Here is a 19,821-nt window from a genome sequence, read left to right on the forward strand (position 1 = left end):
GTTCTAAGTCTATCTATCTCAACTTATGCTAGTGTCACAATTTGTTTGGGTTTGTAGTTGTGTTCTAGACTAATAAAAGCAATAAAGTAAAACAAGCAATAAAAGGTGTATATAAATAATAAAGGGTACTAGGATGTCATGGGTTCATAGGGGATTCATGGGAGTTGATCATACAAACATGTTTACAAAGTTGCAAGCAATTAATGTTGTAGAGGAACCGAGTTGGTTTATATCTTACGGTTCTTAGGAAGAGTTGGGTCCCGGAGCCGAATCGATTAGATTGTACAACACCTACAAGTCGACTTACTTTCCTCCTAATCACTTATATGCATGGTCTAACAAGACTCGAGTTGGTTTATATCTTACAAGTCAAGTTGAATAGATAAGAGATGGTTATAAATGCAAGGATTCATAGGCTTAGCATTTCATCAAACATAACATGTGCATAGGCTGACATCACAACAAGCAAGCAATTTAATTATGAAAACATATTAGATTAAGCATGAATCAATCCCATGTTGGTTTCCCATAATTACCCACTAATCCTAGTTAAGAGACTACTCACTTATTATCATGGTGAACATGTCATTAATGGTGTCAATCACCACAACTAGTGTAAACGTGATAAGAGAATGAGGAAATAAACAATAAAGAGTAAAGGGTAAAAGAATTATACCAAACTTGAGATGATCCAAATAATAAAGCAAAGAATAAAAGAAGAGAACTTGATTAATTGATGAAGGGTTGTCAATCCTTCAATAATAACCCAATAATCTTCAATTACCCAAAAGTAATAAACTTGAACAATAATTAAGGAGAGATTAATATGAAATTTGTGGAAAGATTAAAGAGTAATCTAATCTAATCTAATCTACTCCTAATCCATTCTATGAGGATTTTCTAATGTGGAAGCCCCCTTTGATTATCATCAAAATGGGGTATTTATAGTAGTGCCTCATTAGGTTAACTAAGGCTAAACTAGTAATTAACAATTCTAAGTTCTAAACAGGGAATCGCAAGTATTTCGGAGAGATGGGCATCTTTGCTGAAGACGCCACGATCCGCTCGTCCAAGAGGTAGGACGCTTGGATTGTTGCATGGTGGGACGAGCGGCGGGTAAGACGGGATGCTCGGATTGCGGGTTCCTTGGACGAGCGTCTTAGCTCCTCGGACGCTCGGATTCCTTTTCAGAATGCTTCCCTTCGCATCCTTCTTATTCATGCAATGTTGGTCTTTAGTTCTTGCCCTTCCTTCAATACTCGTTCAACCAAGATCATCAATGTCCTTCCGAATAGGCTCAAGAGACGGGAATTTTCCGCCTAATTGTCTCCTTTCCTACAAATCAAACACAAAGTAATAGGAAAGCAAAATAGGAAGCATTTGACGGGTAAAATGGCTATGAGACGCTATAATAATATGCAAAATAGGTTCAATTAGGGGACTAAATGTGCGCAAATATGAGTCACATCAAATATCCCCAAACCGAATCTTTACTCGTCCCGAGTAAAGAGGTGACAAAAACTAGACCTTTATTTAAACTATCCTACAAACATAACCGATGTGAGACAATTAGCGGGTCTCACTCCGCCCCTTCAACTCACAACAAGACAAACATGAGGTAGGATGCCTTCTTGCAAGGCAAGGTGGGTCTTGCAAAAATGGCGACACATCCAAGCATTAAAGCACACAAAATCAAGTAATGAATGCATCTACAAAAAGAATAGCCACTTTCCTCATCTAAGTGGCGGAAATTATCTAAAGGGGAAGCAATTAAAGGGTACACACGCCTTCATAGATGCAATTTCTTCAAACTACTAAGCCTAGGAGGATACCAAAAAATCACCTCCAAGTTATGTCAAGCTAGGGTACCCTTGTCCTCAATCGTTAAATGCTTTTGTCAAGAATAGACTCCCTATGGCGTTAGAAATACTGGAGGATCGCGGAATTCCCCCTCTTGCCTAGACAAGAAGAAGGGGCGTCCCCTCTCTACCATGCACAAAAATGGATACGATGGATAAAGGGATCAATAGAATTTGAGTTTCATTTGGGAGTTTGCTTTTGTTGTTTGTTTTTCCTCCCAATTTCTTGTGGCATTGACACTTGAGAACATTTTCTTTTTGCCATTTCTTTTGATGTTTGGCATTTCAATACTTGACAACTTTTCAACTTTTTGCATTTTCTTTTGAACATTTTCAAAGCTACCCCGTTTGTAGCGAGGGTGCTTATATTTGAAGCATTAGGAGTCTATTTTTGCTCCTCTTTTCATTTGATGCATTTTGCAAACTTTTTGACTTTTCATTTCATTTCTTGAACTCAATATTTTTGAACAATTTTTATGCCCATTCCCTTTGATGACAAAATGTGGTAGAACATGGATGATGGTTGCATGGCTTCAAGGGTCACCTTGGAATAAACGGTAGCCAAGGGGTTATCACACCACAAGGTACTCTTGACTAGGCCTTAATCCATGGGTCAAAGGATACTAGCATGACACATCCTAGGGTGTTTTACAAGTATTCTAACAAGGAAAGTCTTAAGAACAAAAAGTATCTACAAGGGCCTTATATACACTTGTCAAGTTTCCCAAATGGATGCTTTCACAAAATGTTTCCTAAATGCAACTATATGCCATGATGCAACTAGCATTTATACATCCTAATGCATATGCTTCTACCAAATATTATGCCAAATAATCTAAATGCAAGTCCTATAATCACATTGTTTATACCGCATCAATCAAAATAAAGCCACATAGTCATTAACATAAAGAGGAAAAAGGAGATTGGAAAGATCATACCATGCGGTCTTCAATATACTAATGTCTCGGATGTGGTGTAGTCAATCAATGTGAAAAAGGATGAACACACATAATATATATAAACAATATATACAAGACTACACTACAAAGGAAATGAACATGTTTTTGGATTTTTCAATTTTTCAAAAATTTTTATGGGTTTTGTTTTTATGAAATTAAAAGACATATTTTTGTGAATTTTCGAAATTTTTCAATTTTTATGCATTTTTGGAATATAAATTCCCGTCCCCCACTTTATTTTGGATATTGTCCTCAATGTACATGTAGGAGTAGGAATGAAAAAGAGATACATGTTTTTGTTTTTTTTTTGTAATTTTATGGAAATTAAAGTACAAATGCAATGATATGATATGAATGAATGCATGCTCTAACTAAATGCAATTCTTATATGGCATATATAACAAATGAATGCAATCTAAGTTATATTATATGATGCATGATAAATGCTTAAGTCACCTATGATCAAACCTCCCCAAACCGAATTAAACACTATTTCTAGTGTATAAAAGAATAGGATTGGTCATTAGTGGCTATGCATGAATTCTAGTCTATATGCGATTATTTTACATGGGTCATGTGAGATATAATACAATACAATTATGCTATATGAACTAGCTAGTGCAAATGCAATATGAAATATAATACAAATGAAAGTGAAGGCTAAACTAAATGCAATGCATTATATAAAAGAGAGGGAGAGAAGAGTATCATACAAATGGAGGTGGTGAGGTAGGCATCTCTCACTCGTCATCATCATCTTGGTGATAGCCATACCTACTTGAACTTCCTCCTTGGTCATACCCTCCTCCTTGACCAGAGTATCCTCCACCTTGACCATCAAAGTTCCCGGCTTGGTTCCCTTGATTAGGGAACAAAAGATGTGGTTGAGCCCAAGATGGTCGAGGGCCATTAGGGTCGATATACCCTTGTTGTGCCATTTGGTAGTACTGAGGATAAAGGGCCATGTAGTTATCGACCCGCCCATCGTGTACTCCGAGATCAACCTTCTTCCTGAGGTTCATCAAGTCATGTATATCCGGAGCATTGGGGATTTGTGGTGCAAATGGCGTATGAGGAGTAGGGTAAGGTGGGATAGGCACATAGGATGGCGGGGCAATGGGCCTTGCCGGTATCCCAAGAGGCGGTGGAGGTTGGCGGGGTACTTCTTCTCTTTGAGGAGGGTTGGCGACGATTTGGATGTCGAGAGGGTAGCTCGGCGTAGGCGAATACGGGCTCAACCTGTTAGAAATCTATATCTCATTACTTTACATATTCATATATGTTTCAATTAATTTAGTCATAAAATTAATTTACAAATCTTATGCATGCAAACTTAAATTAAAAGAGAAGAAATCATTGTCCTTACTACATGATTTCGGTTTTATGGGCACCAACAAGATCTCCTTCTTGTTAGTTCTTGAGCTCTCCAACAATGGATGAACAAGATTCAAGTTTAGAATCTCTCCCAAAAGCATATACCCAAGGAAAACTCATAATAACTAATATTATTTTGATCTAGTAATAATATTAATCATACTTAAATTTGACACAAAAATGTTATTTTTGCTCTTGAATTTTGGTTCAAGAGAGAGCTTTTGTGAGGTTTTTATTTCTCTATAAATGTCATAAGATGTAGAGAGAATAGTCAAAATTTCTTACACTAGAAATTTTATGATAAGAGTGAATGAATAATGTAGAGGAAACACTCTCTATTTTTGATGGTGAAACCGGTTGGAGGGAGTATATGTGCCCAATGCATGGGCAAGTTTTTCTACTGATGCGACCATAATTGGCGCATATTTAGCCCCCGAATTACCATTGTTTCTATGCTTTTTAGTGCCTATTTGGGTCATTTCTTATCTTTAGTTCTTTGTTTTGCATATTCTTTGAGATTTTGATCCCTTGGTAGGAGAGGAGTAAGAATCTTGCATTTTCATGGCAAAACAAGGCTAAATTGATCATATTCAATGACCAAGCATCAAGGAGAGACAAGACTAGAAGGCCTTTGTACATAGCATAGTAGAAGAGCATTGTTGAGAAAAGGATCCTTGAGTCCCCAAGGAAATCCCCAAGGAATCCATGAAGAAAAGGGAAGAAAAAGAAGAAGGAAAGCTGCTGAACTACAATCCGAACGGATTGTAGGGAATCCGTCCGTCCTCACCAAAGATCTGAGCGTCCTCACCAGGAATCCGCTCGGATTCCCCATGCCCAGTCCGAGCGTCTTGTTCCTTGATCCGCTCGGATCGTCCAGCCCAGATCCGGCCGTCCCGACTCCCGGCCGCACGGATCACAAAGACAAAGACACGCTTTCGTTCTTCAAGCTACGAAATGGAGAAGCCCTTCTCTCGGACAATCCCGGAGGCTCCTTGCTCAACTTAAAAAGTGTAATTACTAGTTTAGCCCTTAGTTAACCCTAATGCATCCTCCCTAATTTTCACTATAAATACCCCATTAGTCTAATTAGAGGAGCATGTTCTTCTTATCAATAATTAGAGTAGTTAGTATCAATCAAATCTCTCTTCAATATTGTAATCAATTATTAATCAAGTTTTAATCCAAGTTTTAGTTCTTTAATCTCTCTCTAGTTCTTTATTTATTTTGGGTAATTAGAAGATTATTGGGTTTATTGGGAGATTGACAACCTTCCATCAATCATCAAGTTCTTCTATTATTCTTGCTTTATTATTGGAATCATTAGTAGGTATAATCTCTTAATCCCTTTTTAATTATTGCTAATTACTTTCATTTATTCATCATGTTTCATTATGTTAGTATGATTGACAACCTTTCTAGCATGATCAATATGATAATGAGTGAGTAGTCTCTTAGCTAGGGTTTAATGGGTGATTAGGGGAAACCAACATGGGAATGATTCATGCTTAAATTAATATGCTTTCATATCTTATTTGCTTGCTTGTTTTGATCTTAATACATGCACATGTTATATTTGATGGAATGCTAAGCCTATGAATCCTTGCATTTACTATCATCTTCTATCCTTTCAACTTGACTTGTAAGACATAACCCAACTCGAGTCTTGTTAGACCATGCATGTGTTAAGTAGGGAAGATTAAGTCGACTTGTAGGTGTTGTACAATCCAAGAGATTCGGCTCCGGGACCCAAACTTTCCTAGGATTGTAAGATATAACCCAACTCAATCCATCACAACAATAATTGCTTGCTTATAATTTGAGAACATGTTTGTATGATCATATCCCATGATTCCCCTATGAACCCATGACACCCTAGTGCTTTTAATCAATTGTTTACACCCTTATTTCATTTACCTTGTTAGTTTATTTTCATTGCTATTTTAGTTTAGTGACCTTCTACATCAACCCAATTTGTGACACCCCTAGACACCACTAGTTACAATAGAATCTTCATTTCAATACCCGTCCCTTGGGATCCGACCTTTACTTGCCTCTTTACTAATTGTAGAGTTGTTTGTGAAGTATAAATTGTGTTTTGTATCGACCATTGACCAACGACCACATATGCTTAATTGTGAACACCAAATGGCTCCGATCAAAAATGGCGCCGTTGCCGGGGACGGTGTTTAATTGATTTAAGATTTCTTTTATTGTTTTTAGTTGTGTCTTTTTCACCTTGGGGAAGTAAAACTCCTCAAGGTTTGTTCTAATTGTTTTCTAGTTGTTTGAAATTTTGCATGTCTAGAAGGTTACAAAGAGATTTGTTACCTTTTGACCGTGAAATCGAAAGAACCTTGACGAATAATAGGAGACTTGTTAGAAGGAATTTGGGAGGTGTTGGTGAAGTTGTTCAACCCACTAGTGAGTTTGTCAATCCTTTCGCAATAGAAGGAGAAGAGAACCCATTAAACAATACCACACAAAATCCACCTACAATGCCTAAATTCTCGTCACACTCTATACCCACCGAGGAGGATCTACCAAATGGTACTCCTACCCCACAACATCTTACCGGAAACTTTATTGCCAAGTCCGCCTTCATTCAACTAGTTGAGAGGAGCCAATTCGGGGGAATGCCTAGTGAGGACCCTCATTCTCATATGGAAACATTTTGTGATTATTGTGAAGCTATCTCTCAAACGGGCGTGACTCAAGACCAAATAAGATGGGTCTTATTTCCTTTTTCGTTAATCGGCACCGCAAAGCAATGGTTGAAGGGCCTTGATAAGACCACCCTTGGAATAGATTCTTGGAAGAAGCTAGCTCTAGCTTTCTACAAAAAATTCTACCCACCGGAGAAGACCAATATGCTAAGAGCTCAAATTACGGGTTTTAAGCAAAGGGATGAAGAGTCTTTGTATGAAGCTTGGGAGCGGTTCAAAGGTATTTGTCGCTCATGTCCTCACCATGGACTTAGCGAATGGTTTTTAGTGCAACAATTTTGGAATGGTTTATATGAAGATTCAAGGAACATTCTCAATATGGGATCAAATGGAATGTTCACCGAAGTTGATGACAATCAAACATGGAACAAGATTGAGGAAATGGCGGTCCATAATTCGCAATATAGTAGGCCTCGCAAGGCTACTAGAGGAGGAAAGTATGAAGTGGACACCGTGACTCAATTGGGTGCTCAACTTAGTGCTCACATTGACACAATCAACTTGAAGTTTGAACAAGCTATGGCTAGACTTGAGGAAAGCTCAAAATCATCAAAGCATCATGTCAATGCCATGACGGCATCCTCATCAATCCCAAGCGGGATATGTGAGAATTGTGGAACCTTGGGTCATGACTCAAGTGAATGTAGGGGAACAACCGAACAAGTCAATGCTTTCCAAGCTTACAAAAGTGGCACCCCTTATTCAAATTTTTACAATGAAAACACCAAGTTCCACCCAAATCTCTCATACAAGAGCCAAAATGTCCAAAACCCTCAAACTACATACACTCCACCACCCATGAGAAATCAAAATCAAAGACCCTTTTTCAATCAAAACCAAGGCTACCAAAACCAAAATCCATACAATCACCACAATGACCAAAGTTTTGATGTCCAAAAAGCGGTCATTCAAATGCAAAAAAATCAACAAGAATTCTTCACCCAAATGCAAAAGGATAGCCAAGCAAAGGATACCACCATCAACAACATTCTAGCTCACACCAAGATGTTGGAAACACAATTGACCCAACTAGCATCTTCAAGCTCATCAAGACAAAAGGGGCAATTACCACCTCAAGGTAATCCCCCTAGACATGAAACGGTTAGTGCCATTCACTTGAGAAGTGGTACAAGATATGAAGCACCGAAAAAGCAAGTTGAGGATGAAGTTGTGAGAGCTAGTGAGAATGAAGTTGTGGTGGAAGCTCCCAAAGAAGGGGAATCATCAAAAGAAGAAAGTTCAAAGAAAAATGAAGACAAAACCAAAGAAAAGGAGCCCATTGTGATTAGACTACCTTTTCCAAGTCGTCAAGCCAAGCCCAAATTTGATGATCAACTTGGAAAATTCATGGAAATTGTGAAGAACTTAGAAGTCTCAATTCCTTTCACGGAATTAATCAATCACGTTCCGGCCTATGCAAAGTACATGAAAGATATCCTCACAAAGAAGAAGTCAATCCGGAAACTTGAGACTATCGCCTTCACTAAGGTGAGTAGTGCAATTCTTCAAGGGAGTTCACCTCCAAAGTTAAAGGATCCGGGAAGCTTCTCAATACCGTGTACCATCGGCGACACAACGATCAACAAAGCCTTATGTGATCTAGGGGCTAGTGTGAGTGTCATGCCGTACTCGGTAAGTAAAAGGTTGGGAATGGGAGAGCTTAAAAGTACCAACATCACTCTTCAAATGGCCGATAGATCGACGAAGACACCGCTAGGGATATGGGAAGATGTCCCCGTGCGAATTGGGAAGTTTTTCATCCCGGTGGACTTTGTCATTGTTGATATGGAGGAAGATTCCAACATTCCAATCATCTTAGGAAGACCTTTCCTACACACCGCGGGTGCGGTAATTGATGTGAAACATGGAGAGCTCACTCTAGAAGTGGGAGATGAAAGCATAACTTTTAATCTTGACAAGACCATGAGAGCTCCTCGTTTGCATGAGCCATGTTTCATGATTGATCATTATAGCCGAAAAGATGAAAAGAAGAAATCGGAACTCCAATGGAAGAAGAAAGTTGAAGATGCTCCATTCAAAGAGCAAGTGAATTGTGAAAAGGAGAGCTTGCAAAGCTCATCAAAATCAACCAAGGAAGAAGAAGATGGCCTCATTGGCCAAGAAAAGAAATTGGGAGAGTTGTCTCCATCCAAGCAAGAGATTTTCAATGATCAACTCAATGAAGTTTGTGGTCTTTGGGACGACGAATTTGAAGGGATCTTTAATCCCTACATTGGGCATGCCATCGATCATGATCAACAACAAGGGCCACGGTCTATTGAGGACCTCTACCACAACAATGAACAAGCTTTTAATTACTTCTTCGAGGTGTTGAGCAACATCAACAACACCTTGAACATGCCCCCTTGACATCTCATCAAGAATGAGAGTTTGGTGGAGTCCTCCCTAAACCACCACTTGTAAATATTTCTAACTCCCTAACTTACATTTTAATTTTTGTATTGCATTTTTGTCATTTTTGGATTTTATTTACTTTGATCAAAATAATTGTCATGAAAAGAGAGAAGTGAGGGAGGGACTAATGATTTTAATTGATGTGTAGTGCTTTACCTTAGTGTGGGGATGGCAATTGCCTAGGCTATTCATGCCTTAGTAGTGCCCCCGCAATGAAGAACACAAGATTTGAAAGAAAGAAAGAAAGAATGCGTTGGTGCACGGATGGAACTGAATCCGTGTACACAAGGACCAATCCGAGCGGATTCCTGAGAATCCGCCCGTCTGCAGTGGATCCGAGCGTCCTGCTGAGAAGACGCCCGTCTTGGGCTGGGCTGAAAACTGCAAATTCTTGTATGTTGAAGAATCCGAGCGGATTTCTGGAAAGACGCCCGTCTCCCAGAATCCGTCCGTCTTGTGATCAATCCGCCCGTCTTGCAGCTGAAGAAAAACAAAGAAAAAATCTCTGGATAAGAATCCGCCCGTCCTGTGCGAAATCCGCCCGTCTCATCCAAAAAGAATCCGAGCGGATTCTCCAGAATCCGCCCGTCTCTAGGCGGGATTTTTGAAAATTTGAAGCTGAAGAATCCGAGCGGATTGCGCCTAATCCGCACGGATTGTCCCTGCAATTCGAAAATGTCGAGTTCTTTAAATACCCACCCCACCTTCATTCATTCATTCATTCACTCATAAACACTACCCATAACATCAAAACCCTCATCCTCTCCATCTCAAAAACAAAAACCCTCAACAAAACTCACCAAAATCAAATCAAACCATCTTTCAAATAACAAATCAATCACTCCATCTTCATTAACAATCAAAACCAAGCACAAAATCTTCACCTTTGAATTGATTTTTGTTCTCATAAAGGCAAAGCCTTTCACCTTCAAAATCAATTTGGGCATTCTACAAATTGAAGATTTTTGATCTTTTTCTTGGTTAGCTCATCAAATGGCAAGAACAAAGGGAGCAACAAAAGCAAAAGCAAAGGCACCAAAGACTACAACTCTCTCTCAAAGGCAAAAAGCTCTACAAATGAAGAAAGCTTTGGCAATGGTGGTATCAACACCAAGCTTGGAAGTGCAACCACCTCAACAAATTTCTATGGAAGCATCACCCTCTACTCCGATGCTTTAGAGAAATTGGGTGTTCTTGAACAAACAAGAGTCTTTTTCAATGCCATGGGAATTTGATGATAACATTGAGGAAGAAGCAAGTGGAGATGAAGAAAGAGATGGTGAAGATAATGATGAGGAAGATGGTGATGAGGAAAGCAAAGAAGAAAGTGCCAAGGAAAGTGGCAATGTGACCACTTCTCATGAGGGAAGTGATGACCATAGTAGCATGATGGAAGACTAGCCTTGGAGATTCCTACTCTCCCACGTTTGTCTATATCTCTTTGTATTTTATTTCATTTTGATCATTGTTGGTTTAGTCCTAGCAACATCAAAGGACTCCCACCTCGGTTCCTTTGAGGTGTTCTTTATTGTTCCCACTTTTGTAAAATCCAAAATGACAATCTAGTCCCATGCATAGCATAGCATGTGCATGAACTCCCCCATGCTTCGACATTAGCAATAGTGTCTTACTTGGTTTGGGGAAGTTAATGCATACGCAACGGGAGGTAATTTAAATTATCCTCTCCGTCATAACAAAAATCATGCATCATGTAGTATAGTTTAGTGTAGAATTGCATTTAGTATAGAAAATCATGCATCATCCTTGCATAATTTCCATCATTTTGGCCATTGAGGACAATGCCCATATTAGTGTGGGGATGGGAATTCTAACACTTAACTTTTATTCAAAAACCATAAAAATTGAAAAATTCAAAAATTTAAAAATTTAAAAATTGAAAAAACCAAAAACAAGTTCATTTCCCTTGTATATATTGTCTTGTATATATTGTGTTTGTTCATCCTTGTTCACTTTGATTGACTACGCCACATCCGAGACATGAGGATATTGAAGACCGCATGGTATGATCTTTCCAATCTCCTTTTTCCTCTTTATGTTAATGACTATGTGGCTTTATTTTGATTGATGCGGTAAAACAATGTGAATTTAGGATTGCATTTAGTTTATTTGTCATATTAGTTGGTAGAATCATTTGCATTAGGATGTGTATATGTTAGTTGCATCATGGCATGTAGTTTGCATGTTAGAAAAATTTTGCGAAACCGTCTACTTGGGAAGCTTGACAAGTATATATAGGCCCTAGTAGATGCTTTTTCTTCTTAAGAATTTGCTTGTTAGAATATTTGTAAAACACCCTAGGATGTGTCATGCTAGTATCCTTTGACCCATGGATTAAGGCCGAGTCAAGAGTACCTTGTAGTGTGATAACTCCTTGGCTACCGTTTATTCCAAGGTGACCCTTGAAACCATGCATACTTCTATCATTCATCCATGTTCTACCACATTTTTGTCACAAAAAGGGAATGGGCACAAAACAAAAAGAAATCTATTTGAGTTCAATAAAATGAAAAAGTGAAAGAAAGTTTGCAAAAATGCATCAAATGAAAAGAGGAGCAAAAATAGAACTCCTAAAGCTTCAAATACAAGGCACCCTCGTTACTAATTGGGGTGACTTTGAAAATGTTCAAAAAGAAATGCAAAAAAAAATTGTCAAGTATTGAAAAGCCAAAAATCAAAAAGAAATGGCAAAGAAAGTGTTCTCAAAAAGTCAAATGCCAAAGAAATTTGGGGGGAAAAACAAAAACAAAAGCAAACTCCCAAAGTGAAACTCAAATATCTATCGATCCCTTTATCCATCGTATCCATTTTTGTGCATGGTAGAGAGGGGACGACCCTTCTTCTTGTCTAGGCGAGAGGGGGAATTCCGCGATCCTCCAGTGTTTCTAACACCATAGGGAGTCTACTCTTGACAAAAGCATTTAACGATTGAGGACAAAGGTACCCTAGCTTGACACAACTTGGAGGTGATTTATTGGTATCCTTCTAGGCTTAGTAGTTTGAACAAATTGCATCTATGAAGGATTGTGTACCCTTGAATTGCTTCCCTTGTAGATAATTTCCGCCACTTAGATGAGGAAAGTGGCTATTCTTTTGTAGATGCATCCATTACTTGTTTTTGCGTGCTTAATGTTTGGATGTGTCGCCATTTTGGCAAGACCCACCTTGCCTTGCAAGAAGGCATCCTACCTCATGGTTGTCTTGTTGTGAGTTGAAGGGGCGGAGTGAGACCCGCTAATTGTCTCATATCGGCTATTATTATTAGGTTAGTTTAGTATTGGTCCTAGTCTTTGTCACCTCTTTACTCGGGACGAGCAAAGGTTCGGTTTGGGGATATTTGATGCGACCATAATTGGCGCATATTTAGCCCCCGAATTACCATTGTTTCTATGCTTTTTAGTGCCTATTTGGGTCATTTCTTATCTTTAGTTCTTTGTTTTGCATATTCTTTGAGATTTTGATCCCTTGGTAGGAGAGGAGTAAGAATCTTGCATTTTCATGGCAAAACAAGGCTAAATTGATCATATTCAATGACCAAGCATCAAGGAGAGACAAGACTAGAAGGCCTTTGTACATAGCATAGTAGAAGAGCATTGTTGAGAAAAGGATCCTTGAGTCCCCAAGGAAATCCCCAAGGAATCCATGAAGAAAAGGGAAGAAAAAGAAGAAGGAAAGCTGCTGAACTACAATCCGAACGGATTGTAGGGAATCCGTCCGTCCTCACCAGTCCGAGCGTCCTCACCAGGAATCCGCTCGGATTCCCCATGCCTAGTCCGAGCGTCTTGTTCCTCGATCCGCTCGGATCGTCCACCCAGATCCGGCCGTCCCGACTCCCAGCCGCACGGATCACAAAGACAAAGACATTTCGTTCTTCAAGCTACGAAATGGAGAAGCCCTTCTCTCGGACAATCCCGGAGGCTCCTTGCTCAACTTAAAAAGTGTAATTACTAGTTTAGCCCTTAGTTAACCCTAATGCATCCTCCCTAATTTTCACTATAAATACCCCATTAGTCTAATTAGAGGAGCATGTTCTTCTTATCAATAATTAGAGTAGTTAGTATCAATCAAATCTCTCTTCAATATTGTAATCAATTATTAATCAAGTTTTAATCCAAGTTTTAGTTCTTTAATCTCTCTCTAGTTCTTTATTTATTTTGGGTAATTAGAAGATTATTGGGTTTATTGGGAGATTGACAACCTTCCATCAATCATCAAGTTCTTCTATTATTCTTGCTTTATTATTGGAATCATTAGTAGGTATAATCTCTTAATCCCTTTTTAATTATTGCTAATTACTTTCATTTATTCATCATGTTTCATTATGTTAGTATGATTGACAACCTTTCTAGCATGATCAATATGATAATGAGTGAGTAGTCTCTTAGCTAGGGTTTAATGGGTGATTAGGGGAAACCAACATGGGGAATGATTCATGCTTAAATTAATATGCTTTCATATCTTATTTGCTTGCTTGTTTTGATCTTAATACATGCACATGTTATATTTGATGGAATGCTAAGCCTATGAATCCTTGCATTTACTATCATCTTCTATCCTTTCAACTTGACTTGTAAGACATAACCCAACTCGAGTCTTGTTAGACCATGCATGTGTTAAGTAGGGAAGATTAAGTCGACTTGTAGGTGTTGTACAATCCAAGAGATTCGGCTCCGGGACCCAAACTTTCCTAGGATTGTAAGATATAACCCAACTCAATCCATCACAACAATAATTGCTTGCTTATAATTTGAGAACATGTTTGTATGATCATATCCCATGATTCCCCTATGAACCCATGACACCCTAGTGCTTTTAATCAATTGTTTACACCCTTATTTCATTTACCTTGTTAGTTTATTTTCATTGCTATTTTAGTTTAGTGACCTTCTACATCAACCCAATTTGTGACACCCCTAGACACCACTAGTTACAATAGAATCTTCATTTCAATACCCGTCCCTTGGGATCCGACCTTTACTTGCCTCTTTACTAATTGTAGAGTTGTTTGTGAAGTATAAATTGTGTTTTGTATCGACCATTGACCAACGACCACATATGCTTAATTGTGAACACCAAATGGCTCCGATCATCTACCCAAGAAAATGATAGGCATGCATGGCTAGTAGTTAGCTTTTATGATTGTGTTTTCCACTTAAAACAATTTACACAATTTTTCCACTAACTCCCTTCAATATTTCGGTACATGTCTATAAAATGGGAGGTCCATTTTATTTTGTCATTTGTCAATTTTGTCACATGTAACATGTTACATGACATGTCACAATGTAATGTATTTTTAACATATTAAAAATCAACATACTCATAAAATATGTCATTTACAAAATCGACTAGTAATTCGTAATTACTTGTACCAAAATAGTTTGTCAATTATAAATCACAACATCTTGTATTTATAATAAATCATTCATTCAATCTCAATTCAATATCAATTGTTTTGTAAACAATAATTTTATCCAAGTAATAAAACAATTCGATTACTTAGACCGTATCTAATTTAATCGAATTACAATAAGACACGTTAACTTTACTCACAAAATCATCCGTCAATTTTAAGCAATTTAATTAACCCGTATCGGCATACGATTAATTAAATAATCAATTAAGAGTATTTCCCTATAGGTATGACACTACTACAGAAATAGGCTTAGAGAACTGTTGGAATTAACATTAGAGAACGCTTTAGAGGCGTTCTCCAACTCAGTGTTCTCTAAAGCTTAGAGAACTGTTAGAAGAGGCGTTTTGTATTCATAATCATAGAGAACGACTGAAATGAGCTTTAGAGAACACCTGATAAGCGTTCTCTTTTCCTAGTAAAAGAGAACGGTTGGGTAAGCTAACAGTTCTCTATCCCTCTTGGCTTTTAAAAAAAAAAATATTGATGATATTTGGATAAAATTAATATATTTATTCTCATTAAAATCAAATACCAATACCAATACACTTGTTTCACACCCAGAGCCAAAACAACGAGCAAACTAACTAAGTCCGATTTTTGCGGTCATCAAGAGATCATCTCCACAATTTGTACTTTGTCTCCGTTTTCTACAGTCATCTTAGCATAGTGCTCCTAGTCATCTTGGTCAAAAGGATCTTCAATTGACACAATGGGGTACTCAGCCACAAATGACTTGTAGAGATCCTTGAGGGGCTCACCAAAAATCCTTTGTGACCCATCGGTATTCTGCAAACATCGCAATCAGTGAAGTCCAATCAGTAAACATTCTGTCGCGATCAAACAAAATCGATCTTAACCAAGTTGAAAGGCAACTGAAGCATACCTCTTCCTTGAAGTTTAAGTCATATGACTTGTCCTGCTTGTAGAACTTAGATGCAGCAACATACATCCCAATAACCACCTGCGATAGAGAACATGTAAAAATAAGCTCAGTGAATAAATTTTCTATGATCAGATTTGACAAACTACCACTGACGAGGTTATTTACCTAGCCAGTGTATCCAGCATTCTCAATAGCTTTGCTCAAGACCTTCCTTGTTCTACTGAAGGGTCGAAAGCAGAATATGAATACAGTGTTCAAAACTAAAATATAAAAGTACAGAAGAACCACACAGAATTCACTAAAGCATCCCCATAGGACCATATGAAACAGCAAATTAAATATGTAATGACTGTTGACACACAAAAAAAAAAAAAAAACTGAAGAATAGCTTATCCATGCCCATTCAAATATTCAATCTAAACATAAGAAATACTCCCTCCTATACTAAATAAATTTCCCTATTTCCTTTTTCGTCTATTCACAGTAACTTCCCTATTTCTATTTTTGGTAGGTGTTTATGTGGTCCAAATTTAATTATATGGTGAGGTAGTATGTTTGCGTGGTCCAAATTTTCCAAATTTAATTGTATGGTGAGGTAGTATGTTTGCGTGGTCCAAATTTAATTGTATGGTGAGGTAGTGTGTTTCCTTAAATTTTGTGCATAAGGGGAATGGGGAAGTTTATTTAGAATAGGAGGGAGTAAATGGCTACAAAGTTTAATCAAGTTAAAAGTTAATTAACTACTCGGACAAAAGCTCCTCAAATAAGGGAAGTATGAACAGAAACAATCCTCAGGTCAAAGACTGGAAACTTACACTTATAAGTTGTCTGGGCATATGGTTTAACACCTCCATCAATTTGTCTATCATGGCGAATTTTCCTGTCTTTCCATGCCAATATGGTGTGTGTCTCCAGCTCTTCTTCTGTCAAATTTGAGCCATGATTCCCAAGCTAAAATGTTATGCTTTATTAGAAAGGCCCAACAAACAGTAAGCTTAATCCTTATCCAACAACAGCTTATACAGAACATCAAAATGTTGCAGAAACACTCTGGCAACAAGTCTGAACATAAGAAAGTAATTTATAATACGCACAAATAATACAAGACAAGCAAAAAAAGATACATATCGTCTAGATTAAACTGTGAAAATTAGCCACAATAAGAGGAAAAAATTAACGTCAAAGAACCTAAACAATGAACACAACAAGCACAACCATAAATCCAACTAAAACCAAATTAACAATTATTATGCAGTCAACTATGGCGCTAGTAGTAGTTTGTGTTTTATTGCAGATCTGATATAGCTATATAACAAGAATTCAATAAGTTTGTCATTGACCCAAGACGAAAACTATAATATCAACTTGACATAGATCTGAACGGCAAATAAGTCGCAGGCTTTCAAGCAACAATAATGTATGTCACTCTAGACTCTACTAGTTTACTCATACACATCATCTTCAGAAATAGATAGCCACAAGCCCACAACATTCATATATACGGAATACTCAAAAGAGTAAATGAAATACCCGTAGAATGGATGCAAGAGGTGCGAAAAACCAAGAAAATCCCCAATTCAATCCATTTTCATCGACTTTCTTTGTTCATTGTAAAATCCCCAAATTTCTAGGGTTTATTGAAGTAAAACCTCAAATAGGAAATCAACCTGAAATTTTCAAAGAAACGTGTAAGTTTTTCAATTTATAACCGCAATTCGAATCCGAACATAATAAATCTAATAATTTTCAAGTAAGGTGTGCAAACCCTAGAATAAATTTCGAACCTGATAAGAATGTCGAAGGTGGTGATAGGGGCATGCGGCCGACGACGTTAGTTAGGCAGTTGGTGGCGGCTGTTCTTAATGAATGGCAGATCTGTTTGTGGGAGATCAGAGATGAGAGTAATGACCTAAGGGGATCAACTGATCACCACCGTCGCACGATAGTAATGTCAAACTCTAGTCCGCCAATCATTACCGATATGTGTGGACCAGTTGACTGTAAAAAATTTACATCCCACATGTATTCTTAAAATGAGACTTAAACATGTGATCATCATGATCGACAGTTGTGATCGCATTATTGTCGGAGGACACATATTCCAACAATCTCCCACTTGTCCTCGACAAGTGTGCGTCACCAATTCTCTTGTCCTATTACTATCTCCCACTCAATGCAAGGTGTCTTTCAGGTCGTACTTGCAAGTGATCATATCGAGAGTGGTTTCCTCGATCTGGAGAATAACTGATTGACCGGAATTATCTGCCATAGATACCTTCCGAGCGTGGCCACGCATTTCCAGTTCATTACTCCTCGAGTGGCCCTGAGATATTGTTATAACCCTGACAAGGGGTGGACAATTCCTATTGCACTTATTCCCTTCGACTGGCCACATCCATCATAACCTAAAATATGCCCATTTGACCCCATTTACGAAGGTCGTAGTAACACAAATCAAAGTTAATCTAAAACTGTGCCACCTTAGGCGAACATTCTTTAGTCAAAAGAATCGACTCATTAGAATACTATAGTAGCTCTCGCCACGACCAGGCTATATAAATTTGCCAGAACTCTATAAGCGGTCATAAGACCCGACAAAATATTCCTAACAGTCTGCCTATGTGATCGACTAGTCATCTCACATGACTCTATGGCACTTGAACTTGCCATCAATCGCATCACACTCTAGTCACTTCGAGACGTCACCTCATACAAGTGACTATGGGCGAATACTATGTTAATCCGTGTTCACTTTAACGGGGTTCAATTGTCTCTACAACCCGTTTGGATATAACAAAGTATGAAGGAGTTTTCAGATTTTAAAAAACTCAAACGATAAATGTGATTATCATATGAGTAGTCAATACTTGATTACTACTTCATATTCTATAATCCAGTTTGATCTTGAATGTAGTTGTTCATCTCAATTCAATTGAAATGACATAACTCATCATGTTAAGCCTATGAGAAGGCTTTGGTTAGTAGGTTTTATCAACTTCTTGTACCTTACTCAACCTTACTACATACTTGTTTTCCTTTGTAATGTATACATTTGCATTACAAAACTTTCTGAGTACGTGTCGAGATTCAATCAAGACATAGGCCCTCTAGCCTTAGAATAGCTCCCACTGTTTTCACAGTGTGCGGGACTCATCCTTCTTGCACATCTCATGATTGCAAGTATACTCAATTTCCGTTGTAAATATTTCTCATTGTTCTTTATTGCCTAGAAAGATTCTAGAAAATCTATTTCTTAGATAACATAGCCACAATGGTATCTTAACCATCCTAATGTGTTTTGATTATGGTTTTGTCAGAAACCATGCAATCTCAATTGTCAATTGTTATTTGTGTAACACCCTTACACAAAATTGCTTCAAAAACACTTTGCATTACATCCTTAATGCTTCTACAAGCACTTAAGGGTAATCTTTATGGCTTACTAGGTAACTATTACTTAAATTCGATTTGAAACAATTCATCATACTCAAAGTATATGAAGTGTTATACATCATTTCCTATTTAATTGATTCGGCAGCGGAAGCAAATGGAATCAATCAAATGTGTTCAACTTGATTGAACTAGTCATGAATCTTATCAACATAAGACTTCTTATTTGACGCTAATATCATGTGGATTTATCTACATAAATCTGGATATTAAAAATGTATTATATTACTCCAAAATTCTTAAATCATTCTCAATGAGCAATATGTCATCCACATATTAGACTAATTAAAATTTCCGTAACTCCCACTAAACTTCATGTATAAACACAACTTCTCGACTTATTGAGAAAAGTTTTATCACATGATCAAAATGTTGATTCCAACTCATTGATGTCCTACTTAAGACCCTCTCTTAAGTTTCATATTATCTTAGGATTGCAAGAATCTTCAAAACTCAAGACATGCATTGAATACATTCCTTCTAATTGAAGAAGTGGGTTTTAGATTCACTTGCTATATGTATATCATCATAATGAAACACAATCCCTAAGAAGATCCAAATAGACTTAAGCATTTCAACTGGTGCAAAACCCTTTGCTACCAATCAAGCTTTGAAATCTCTCTTTATTAGTGCAAAACCCTTTGTTGTAACACCCCGTATTTTATTAAGTGGGATAAAATTCTTTTAATTGCTATTTTGAATTTAATTACATCATTTAACGATT

General features: G+C 37.6%; 1 long non-coding RNA gene and 1 other non-coding gene across 2 annotated transcripts; both read right to left on the minus strand.

Moving 5' to 3' along the window:
- Window positions 1-7,059: 7,059 nt before the first annotated feature.
- On the minus strand, window positions 7,060-7,166 carry LOC141618329 (small nucleolar RNA R71). The gene has a single exon (XR_012531365.1). It is a non-coding gene; the product is annotated as a small nucleolar RNA R71 (small nucleolar RNA).
- Window positions 7,167-15,000: 7,834 nt separating this feature from the next.
- LOC141600953 (uncharacterized) lies at window positions 15,001-17,117 on the minus strand. The gene is made up of 4 exons (XR_012524338.1): window positions 16,463-17,117; window positions 15,813-15,867; window positions 15,648-15,725; window positions 15,001-15,550 (listed from the first exon to the last, which is right to left on the minus strand). It is a non-coding gene; the product is annotated as an uncharacterized LOC141600953 (long non-coding RNA).
- Between the last annotated feature and the right edge of the window lie 2,704 nt (window positions 17,118-19,821).

Source organism: Silene latifolia, chromosome 1, assembly GCF_048544455.1.
Source record: "Silene latifolia isolate original U9 population chromosome 1, ASM4854445v1, whole genome shotgun sequence".
NCBI classification, from domain to species: Eukaryota; Viridiplantae; Streptophyta; class Magnoliopsida; order Caryophyllales; family Caryophyllaceae; genus Silene; species Silene latifolia.